Below are 11,588 nucleotides of genomic sequence, written 5' to 3' on the forward strand. Positions count from 1 at the left end.
ATTGTGCACACCCTGCCCAATGTCCCCCTTCTCTCCAGGAAAAGGAAAGGAAAGCTGCCTCCCCTTGTGTCTGCTCAGAGCAGGAGCGAACAGTCCAGGCTGCATTATTCAAACGGTGTTTTAAAAGTGCCTTGAGAAATTTGCTATGTGCTTCTAGGAGAGGGACTGCCCCTCCAAAAAGGCAGATAAAAGTGAGCTGAACTCCTCTGGGGAGCTGTGAGGGATCAATGCACTCACTGCTGCTATTTCTGCAGCCATTTCGGAACTGAGCCCAGACTGTGCCTCCAGCAGCAGCAGCTCTGAGCTGGTGCTGGAGGAGAGGTTAACCTTCCCATTGCCTCCTCACTTTTCACGTTACCGCACGTGCACACACTGAACTGCACAGCACTGCATACCTACATAGCACTGAAAATAAAGAGAATTATTCAACCACTTTTTCCTTTTATTAGTGGAAATCCTGAAGTCTCCTGCTAATGTCTTCTTTTTTAAACATTTTTCACAGGATTTTTTTTTTTGCTTTTTGCTTTTAATCTTCATGAAATTCAGAACAAAGATGAAGAAGTATCCAATGATTATGATTCCGGGTGGAAATCCAAACTAAATGGGACCCATACAACCTGAAGCACAAAATTGTCTCCTGTTGTGTAATAGTGAAATTTCAGTGACATGTGTGAAGGTTTGTCACTTATATTTGAACTCAGAATTTGGTCACACATTTTTCAAAGCAGCGCCACTAAGCCTGTTTTTATGAAGCTGCTATACATGAGACATCTGCCATTTTTTGATGCAAAAGAAAAAAAAATCAATATAGCATGGAACAAACGAAGACTTACACATTCTCTTGTTATCGAGGTTTTATACCTCTCCTCTTTTCTACTTCTTTTGAAATTGCTCCCACTTGCATCATAATATTCTTCATGACACAAAAAAATTATATGCTCTTTTTCCCCAAAGTTTTGTTTAGTAGTAAACACCTCCAAGAGTTCCTCAGTTTTGAAGAAAACAGTGTCTAAGTGACACATCTTGGTTAAAATATGTCATGATCAAAGATTAAGTCCTCACCATGAAAAAAGCAGTTCTTTGTAAGATGCTTAGGAGGATAAAACTTTTTGTGTGACAGATGTCACAATAAAAGAAAGGAAAACTGTAAGATCCAGAAGCATATAACAGTATTTTATTCTTCCAGTCACTGATGATAAACAGGGAAGGAAAGGGAAATAACTTATACACGTTTATCTTGACACATCAGCTTTGGTGCATACAACACTTTAAGCACTCAAAATTTAAAAAAAAAAAAGTAAATAATCTTATCAGGCCTGCATCAAATGGATTTGTCAATGCTTAGTTGAGTTATATTACAAATTACTGGTTCAGATTAACATGTCTCTTGAGATTTACTTGTGTACCTGCAAGCCTCAAGGAGGGAAATATTTTATTCTCCCATATTCAGCTGTGCACAACAGCGCTAATTCTGCCGCACTTCACTGTCCCCAGACCCTGCTGTCTGATGCCCCCCATATTGTTTTTCATGACAACACAGAGGCTGCACCAAGGTGAGATTGTGGCCACCACCCCTGAACACCCCCCTGAAGGACTCTGTGATGCCTTCCCTTCCCACCAGCCCAACTCCCATTTCCCTCTCTCCCCTGCTGCCTCAGCAGCGCTGGGTGTGCACAGGCGGAACCCTTGAGCCAGACACCCTCTGCATCTCCAAGGCTGTCCCGGGGATGCTGGGCTGAGTGCATTCAGAGAGGGAAAGTCCAGGTGGCTGAGCAGGGGCCAGGGGGATGGAAGGGCCATCAGGCAGGCCCTGAGAGCCTCAGGCGTTCAGCTCTGCTGGCTGCACACACGCGGGACAAGCCCAACTCCTAATGCACAAAATAAGTTACACAAATATTATCCAAGTCCATACAGCTTACAGCACATGTGTGCCCACAAGGAAAAATGCAAGGAGAATTTTCTAAATTATGCACTTCAAACCTTCTTGTACATATCTCTTTAGAATAGGGTGGGAAAAGACCAAGTAATAGCAACAAAAGTGTAGAATTCCAGTGCAATACACTCGCAACACTTGTGCCTTCCTTTTTAAAGGCTAACTTTGCATTTGCCTATCAGCTTTGCAGAACAAATTGTTATAGTATTCTTATATTCTAATATTCTTAAGTTATTATAGTGTTCTCACCTCTTAGCTGCTGCAATGGAACCACTGGCCTTCCCTTGTTTTGCAGAAAGATGCAAGATGCTCTTTCATCAGACCAGACACATTCTGAGCTTTCTCCTACAGTGGAAGTGGCCCACACTAAGAATATTCAATACTTTTCCCACCACATAACCCCTGACAACAAAATGTTCTTACTCTGAATACAAACAAAAAATTTAAAATATTTAAGAGGTTTTTGCCTTTATAGCAACAGTCTACACAGAAATGCCAAAGGCAGAAGAAATACATTATTTTATTTACACACACAGCACCATCTCCACGATGGAAGGAATAAAACCCTCCTAAGCAGCCCTGCCCTGCCACCTCTCATCCCACCTCCACCCCCTGCCCCAGGCACTCCTGGAGCTTAGCTCTTGCATGGAGGCTTTTTGCAGACAGCCACAGCCTCTTTAATGTTTGACTTGTTAAAACAAAAACAGCCTGACACAAGTCTGCAAAGCTGCTGTGTTCAGCTCACAGCCAAGCAGACAGATGAAAAGAAGAATCTTTCCCCGGGAGAACCCAAGGAAAAGCTGCTCATTCACAAGGAGCCTCTGCACTTTTTTGCCCTCTCCCTATGGCACGTGCAGAAACCGCATAACTAAATAACTTTTCACCTAAGGAATTTTTCCTTTAGAGTGAGATGAAACTCTTAAAGCAATTTTTAGCATGAAGGCACCCAGGACCACAGCAAAGGACAACCTGACCCAAACACTTGAAACCCAACCCTTATCCCTTTTTCACCATGGAACTAGACACATTTCCAGTCATGGCATGTGTGTAGCTTTATTTGCACTTTTAGATTTCATGTTCTAAACACAAGATGGCTTTTCTACCCACTGAGCTCTCTTCTCCCAGGTCAGTGGGTGGGCAGGATTGCAGGAGGATTTCTTGGAGAAGCAGGACAAGGCAGGGTGTTTATGGTCAGAGGGGCTGACCCATCAAGTATCCCATATCAGGGATTTCAGGCTGCCCCACTGGGATCTATCAGTGTCCCAAGGTCTGACCCAGCCCACGGCAGCACAAGCAGCTCGAGCTGCAGGTCTGTGACACATCCTCCCCACAAGGCTGAGAGCAACAGCAGACTCTCACTGATTAACACACTAAGTACTCAGGAATCTCATGGAAAACATGCAGAACCAAAGCTCAGACCTCACTCAATTTGCACTTTTTGCATCCATAAAAAACATCCTTCTAGGGACAGCTCGACCCCAAATTCTAGCAAGTTAAAATAGGTCTCCAGCAAGTTTTAAAGTCTGGATGTGTGCTTGGAAAAAAACCACCCCTAAAAAGCAGGAGAGAGGTGCTGTTTGTTTCCAGTCCTATTGACTGCAGCCTTTTTTTCCACTCTCCATGATAAATTGATGTGTCTGTATCTCATTCCTAGCCCTGTTCACATGAACAGTGAACTTGTCAGGAACAGGGAATGCATCATTGAAGAGCTGTTGTTTTCCTGTGAGACACCTAAAATCCTGTCAATCCACAGATGGGCAAACAGAACCAAGCACTCCTCAGATCCGGGGGAAAAAAAAAACAAAAAATCACCCTCTATATTGAGATTCAGAGCAAACACAGAGCAAATATTAAAAAAAAAACTCGAAATCATACCCAAAAATCTGGTGATATTCTACTGAAACAGTTGAAATACAGCCTGTATTTCCCTACAGTTTAGGACTGGAAGAAAGATTTGCCTCTTTACCTGGAGAACAAATTTCTCAGAAGTCAGAATTTAAGAGAAAGAATCATTCTATTTCTGTTAAAACTCTTGGAATCATGCGTACAAGGATGCCTGCCTTTAAAAGCCCCTCCGATTAAACCCCTTTTGTCTTAGTGCAGAAGTCACCTTTGGAACATAAAACAAATGTTTTCCATTTCTCAGCAGCTGAACAGGTTTTTTCTCCACCTCCCATCCAGATTCTCCTGCTCTTTGAATGCCTTGAAATGCAACTTTGGCCAACTTCTCCTTTTCAGTGGTTTACACACATTTCATTTCCTGATGTGCTTTCTTCCTGCTGCTCACCTGAGGGGAGGCGAGGCATACACACAACAGCTCCTCTCTTTTCAAATGTTGCTGGTGATTAACTGAAGGATTAGGTTTCTGCTCCTGTAACGGTTTCATTTTAAAAATCTATTTGTGTGCTCAGACCCCAGTGCTTGTAGAATGGTTTTCCTTGCTGAGGAGCAGATGTGAGGAGAGAGCACTGACAGCCCAATTTCTTCATTAATATTAAAAGAGGCTGGTACGGAGTTGCTGCATTCCTCAGGTGCAGATAAAATGCATTTCTCACTGAATTCTGGAGACCAGAACAACTGAAATGAAACAACACCGGGGTCTTTCAGCTCGAGCCAAATGGAGAGCAGCCTCCGAGCCCCCAGCCTCCACCACACCGTGCAAAGCAGGGCTCAGTGCACTCTCAGAAGCCTCTCCTCTGGGTTAGTTTCCTAAATTTGCCCAGGACAGTCTCAAGAATTATTCCCACCCTGGGAATATTTCAAGCAGTAAAGCAGAACCACTGGGCCCCGTGCATTTGGGGAGAGTGTGGGATGGCCTTCCCCAGTGCCACCAGCACAGCAGGGACTTTGACTTTGTCCTGCGGGGCCTCTCTTCAGTTAAATAACTTCAATTTAACCAGAGAAAATCTTCTTCATAAAATGAAGTCATACAGCACTTACCCAGTAACATGGTATCCACATCATACCTCTGACACCCTCAGTCTTCCAAATGACACCAAAGCCTCCTTTCCATCCCTCAAATCCAGCTGTTCCCCCTCTTCTGAGCCATGAAAAGCACACCCAGTGCCCATAGAAAATTTCACAGGAAAACACAGTTCAGACAAATTATGGTTTCTAACCCCTTTTGATATCCTCTGTAGGAACAGGTGAGAGATCTCCCTCAAATTTGGGACAACCTAGTGTAAATCAGGATGTTTTCCTTGAAAGCCAAACTTGCTGAATTTACACTCACAGGCAGGGCCACTGCTCTGAGTTGAAAAATAATTGCCAACATTCAAATCAGCTTCACCATTACTCTGACAGTAACAATTGCAAGAGTAGTAGTATAAGTGGTTTGTTTTAATACTATTTTCAAAATGCAACACAATTAATAAGCTAATTTTTCATCCCTTACTGAGGAGACTGTGGTGCCATTATGTCAGATAATTCTGTTTGCTCAGTTACTGAAGTTAGATTTAAGTAATATAAAACAACCAATTGACAGAAAAAAACCCACACTTTTGTGCATAGAACATATGCAAACTTATTTATCATATGAATAAATAAAAATCAGAATGTAATCTTGGTGAATTATATCTTCAGAATATCCTTAATGTGAAATGAAAAAGATGAATCAACATTTAATTAGCTTTGGATGCCTTTTCACAAAACAGCTGATAAAAATTCTCTCCTCCTTCCCTCCCACGAAAGCTTAAAGTGATTAAAACATTTTTGGACACTAAGTGGTTTGATCAAAATCTCCCAAAAGGTTCTCCAGTGTCTCCTTTATTTCCTGTACTTTACACGCAGAACAACAACAGAAAATAAAATATTACCAGCTGAACTAGCAGAAGTTAACAGCCTTGCTGTAAATTCCAAGAAAATTTTGAGAACAATTCTTTCCTTAAGCACCTCAGTCCTCCACCATCTTTGGTTTGTCAAATTTGCCATATTTGTTAAATATTGGGGTTTTTTCTAATAATAAATAATAGCAATTAACACAGTAGCTAATGACCAAACTAAAAGTGAGGAAATAAGAATCTAGCAGAGTTTTTATTATGTTTAAATCCTCATAGATTGCCTAAAAACAGGACTAATTTGTGGCCAATCCCAAATCATCCCAAGGCTCTGACAAGCACAGCTGGCTCCAGGCAGGGTGGTTTCATTCCAGGGAAGGGCCAGGGCTGCAGGCACAAGGTGAGTCCCATGGAGAGCCAAAAGCTGCTTCCAAAAGGGATAAAGTTGACAGAAATTCCAATTCCCTGCCATCCAATGCCAGATCCCAAACATAGCACAGAGTAATTCCATTGCTGGTCCCCACAAGACAGAAAAAAAAGGATTATTTTACCTGCTTCCGTCCTTATGTGTTTCTGAATTTATATCCACAAACTAAAGCACTTCTTACATTTTTTTTTGTACTCTCTTCATTTCCATTTTCATCCATTTTCCATTTTAGTGACTTAACCAAGTCACTAAATCTTTCATTTACAACCACTAAATACATTAACACTTCTCTTCTGCTCCCTCAATCTACAGAACAACAGATTCTCTCTTTTGGACACTGACCTCTTAGTTGAAGGTCAGTTCTAACATTGTCTTATCCACAAGCTGCAAAAATCAAAAAAGCCAAATATAACAACGTTTTCCAGAAAAGTATCACAGCCAAATAACCCTCAGAGACAGGAGAAAATGCTCTGTCAGGCAACTGGGGATTTGAAGGGGAGTGTTGACATAGTTCTTATGACAGTGTTATCTCCAGATATTGAAATAGAACTTGATAGATGCAGTAAAACTTTGTCTTGTGGTAACAAAACAGAAAGGCACCAGATCTCATAATCTACTTCAGCACCTCAAATTTTCTAATTGTTGGTTCTATTTTCATTTACCATCTTCAATTGAGAAATAACCTAGAAAAAGTCTTGAAAATAAATACTCTGGCAAGAAAGAAAAAATTAACCCACCCACCCTACTGGGTGGCAAAGGCTGTGTTTTGGAAACCTATTCTGATCTCACATATTCATAAAATCAGATTTTGAACTGTGAGTGGTAGGAGGTCATACATTGGGGGAAAAACACCTTCTAATCTGGAATGCACTCATTCAGCTGTGCTTTAAGATTTAAACCAAATTTTGCTAATAATTGAAATCCTTGAGCACCTTTTAAATATTCTGATTTAGGTGTAAGGTCACAGCTTAGGAATACTTTAAAAACACATCAGATTTGAGATAAAGTCTCACTAAAAGTGAAAAATAGTGCGCAAACACACACCCATGATGGCAGCCAAAAAAAACCATGCATGAAGGAAATCTGAAAGGCACAAAGAGTTCTTTCTGCTAAAGTTATAGAGCCTGCAAAGTTTCAAATAACATCAGCTTCGCATTTTTGATAGAAATTATTCTGATTGAAAGCAGCACAAAAGAGTTGAACAGGAAATAATCAGCAAACAAATGTTCAGAGAGATTAGGGCATGTAAGAGAAAAGATGTGTTAGTTTTAACTTCTATTAATAAAATTTTTTAAAAAAGTATGCGACTAAAGGAAGACTAAAATGAAGGAGGGCATGTTGGCCTTCCAGTGCAGCTGGGGATATCCCAATCCTGAAGCGTCCCAGGCCAGGTTGGACACTGGGGCTGGGAGCAGCCTGGGACAGTGGAAGGTGTCCCTGCCATGGCAGGGGTGGCGCTGGGTGGGATTTAAGGTCCCTCCCAGCCCAAGCCACTCGGGGATTCTGTGGCTCCCCCAGACCCTAGAGGTCAGGGCAGCAGATTTTGCAATGGGGAGGGAAGGGCTCTTGGGGCTCAGCCCCTGCTCAGCCCTTCAGAGAAGAGGGTGGAATGCAGGAGCTCTGCCACAGGAGCTGCAGCCAGCCTTTGGCACAGCTGTGCCTTGACCCCCTCGCTGCCAGAGCCAGGACAGGGCAAAACAACCCAAGGAAACAGCAGCAGCTTCTTACTGTCTGTCAAAATCATCATCTCAGTGTCCAAGGCAGGCAGGGTCTCCACATGCAACCAACGGTGCAATATCTCCTACAAGTTCCCAATGCAGGAAAGCGTCTCAGACTGAATAAAGTCAGGAAGGACAACCACAGGAAAGCAACGCAGGGCAGGGCAGGGGCTGGACTGGAGAGCTGTGCTCAGCTCCCCAGGTCACTGTGGGCCAGGCACGGCGTGGCTGGCACCCTCTGACTGTAGGCCTTGAAATCATTTCCCTTGAAGAGGGCTTCTAGTCTCTCCCCACCAGGGAAGATTATTGCTTTTGGTTCCCTTCCTGCCATTGCTGTGGCAGCAACCCACAGCTGCAAACATCCCGGTTTTGCAAGAGGTTTAGGACATGAAAGATTACACTAATTAAAAAAATAGATTAATTATGTGCATGAAAATATTTGTTTGCAAGAAAAACTTAGAAAGCACTGGGTTAGAAGAGATCTTAAAGCCCATCCAGTGCCACCCCTGCCATGGCAGGGACACCTTCCACTGTCCCAGGCTGCTCCCAGCCCCAGTGTCCAACCTGGCCTGGGACACTGCCAGGGATAATCACACATTTTAACACACACTGGCAAGATATTTCAAATTATCCAAAAAGAAATCGTTATTCAGAGATGGCAAAAAACCCCAAGCAGCTTGAAGTTCTTCTAAGGTGAAGAACAAGGAAATCCGACAGGCTTGGGGGTTAATTTTTCTTTATTGTCATTTAGCAAATAAATCCTGCAAAGACATCCTTCCAGGAGTCCTGAAGCAGAGCTCTTCTCATTTCTTTGATTGTTTTATTTTGATTGTTTCTCTGTAATCTATTAATACAACCCAGAATTTTCAGCAGGAAATAATTCTTAACAGTCTTTACCTGATGAGAGTGAAAATTGAAAAGAACTGGGACTTCCCAGTTTCTGCCATTTCTTCCAAAATGCCTGGCTACTTTTATTGCAAGACACTCTTGAGTTGTAGCATGTTTTCAAGGCCATTAAACAAAGGGGATCTTTTCTTTCTACTAAGAAAAAAAAAAAGTATAAAAATAAAAGAGCAAGAAACAGTACATGAAAATCTAATCCCACCTTTCAGTCCAGGCATTTTCCATGCACAGAAACCATGAGAATCCCTGGAAAGATGACACACAACCCAACACAGAAAAAATATGACTCTGTGACTCTTCAAAAGCACGTGGCCTTTTTTTTCCTTTGCAAAATTCTATGTTCTTGACCTGGATAAAAGTTTTTGAATGCTGACAAATCAGATTTGGCAAGGATTCAGATGCTCAGTGTGTGCTACTGTTTGAGCAATAGCAGAGGAAAGAATGGTAATCTAAAAAAAGGCACTGTATTAACAAAAATTGGTGGAGAAATGTTACACTGGGGAAGATGAAAATACAGAAAATGAAATGTATTAATTATTTAGGTGAATGAGCACTTGCTAAAAAAACACAAAGTGTCAATTAATTCTAAAACTGTTTCTATTCTTGTGGAAATTTCATTTTTAGGCTACAAGATTTCAAAGCTTTTTAAGGCAGACAGTTACTTGCTGCACGCAATGCAAGACTGAGTGAGGATCCCAGAAATTGCACAACTACACAAAATACAAATTTTGAATTTGGCAGAGGAAACTTCTTCTACTTGTTTTACATTCTTCAGTCTCTGACTTTTTTATGATCTTTTTTTTCTCTGTGTGTTTATGTGGGAGAGTATGTGTATATATAAATATATATATATGTACATTTATATGCACACAGATATATTTTTATATATATATAAACGTTCATTGATTCATAATGACTAAACACTTTACAACTTGTGCACAATGGGCACAAACTTCATTAAACAAAATTGATCTACATCCTCCAAGTCCACCAATGCACACCTTCAATAAAAATGAAACCATTCATGACAAGGCCAAACAGAAAATCTCTCTAAGCCTAGCTGGTACCACTATTTCAGGAAGAATGGAGCAGAAATCCTGCTGAGCTACTGCAGAGCAGAACTCAGCAACTTCCAATGAGTTCCACTGTGTCTCTCAGGCTATGCCAAAGTGTGATGTGATGTGATGTGATGTGATGTGATGTGATGTGATGTGATTGATGTGATGTGATGTGATGGCTGTAATCACAATTAAAAGGATAGCACAGTGCTTGCCAAGGGCTGCTGTAGGAACTGTCCCACCTGGTCTCTGCTGTGTATTTATAAATTGTGCAAGAGGCTCTTTACCATGAACACATGCTACATTGGTAGCATTCCCACATTTGGGAAAATGCCCAAATCATCCAGACCCAGATATCCTCCTGGTGTAAGTCTGTGTAGCTGCCTGAATCTCTGTTTGAGCATATCAGTACAGTCCATTTGTTTCTCAAGCAATTTAGTCCAAGTGTCCAAGTTTCAAAGGATGGGGGTGCCTTGTTCCTTCCAGGGAGAGGCACAGCACCTGCAGCCCCTGGCTGGCCAGGTGATGGTGGAGCTCCTGTGCATGGGGACCCTTCCCCACGGGAGAGGCTCTTTGTTTGGTGATACCAAGGAATTAAAGGTTGCAGAACTGAGGTGCAGACCATAAGCAGTGATTTGGGATGTGGTTTAAATCAGTAAGAAAGTTGTTCACACTTTTAGCAGCATGATGTAAATCAGGGCTGGTTTTAAAAGCTCTTTTCTAGAGCTAGAACAGCCCCTGGGACTAGCTGGGTTCTTAAAGCAGGACTGAACAATTTAATCCAGCACTCCAGGCTCACAGTCTGGTGGCAGGCTTGCATATTATAGTGTGACAGAAATAACCAGGAGTTTCAGCAGAAATCCTGCCAAATTTCCTTTAGCCCTACAGTAATGCCACGAAAAGTGATAAAATTTGTGCAGCAAATGGGTGGCACTTTAACTGTTAATGTTTCTTTAAAAATTACTTTGATAATGTACACTGCTGATTAATTACTTCAAGATTCAAATTTTTAATCTCCACTTAGACATCAGGATGAGTTCTGTTTAAAAACAAATTCAATTTATAATTACAACATGGAAGTTTCAATAAAGGAAACCATTGGCAAACAATGAGCCAGGAACAATTTTTCAACAAGCATTTAATTTTCTTAACAGGTTTTTAGGCGGCATGAAGAGACACATCCTCAGTCAGACACCATCCCACAAAACCCCCAGTTCAAGGCCAGCTTTGACTTTTTGAGTTTTCCAAATTATTAATGTAAGGTGCAACTCTACAATGGAGGCCATGTGAAAGTTGAAGAACGAAACAGGTTTGACAAGGGTTACCTTGCTCTGCAGCCTCGTGCAGGATCCCAGCCTGACAAGACAGCAAGGAAAAGGCACAGCTCTTGGCTTTACTCAGCACCCTTCAGCCCCTGAGTCTTGAATGGGAAGCGCCAACGAGTCCAGGCTCACATGAAAGGTATAAAAAGCAGCACTGGATCAGCAGCCTCAGTTCTGTTGCAGGAGATGCTGGATGACAGCTCTGGGCAGGTTTTTGCCACACCAGCAACAGGGCAGGGACTGGTGACGCTTCGGCCCCACCTGTGGGGATCCTGACTTGCTGACTACAGAGGCAAGTTTTTGCTTCTGGCAGAGGCAGAAGTATCTCCACACCCACAGAGCATGAGGGATGTCTCCCAGGATGAGGGAGTCACAGAACAATTATCCCAGTCTCTGATTACATTAACAACCTACAAGTTGGCTTTGCTTTGAGGAGCAGAACTCTCCCTTA

Source organism: Anomalospiza imberbis, chromosome 12 (genome assembly GCF_031753505.1).
Source record: "Anomalospiza imberbis isolate Cuckoo-Finch-1a 21T00152 chromosome 12, ASM3175350v1, whole genome shotgun sequence".
Classification (NCBI taxonomy): Eukaryota; Metazoa; Chordata; class Aves; order Passeriformes; family Viduidae; genus Anomalospiza; species Anomalospiza imberbis.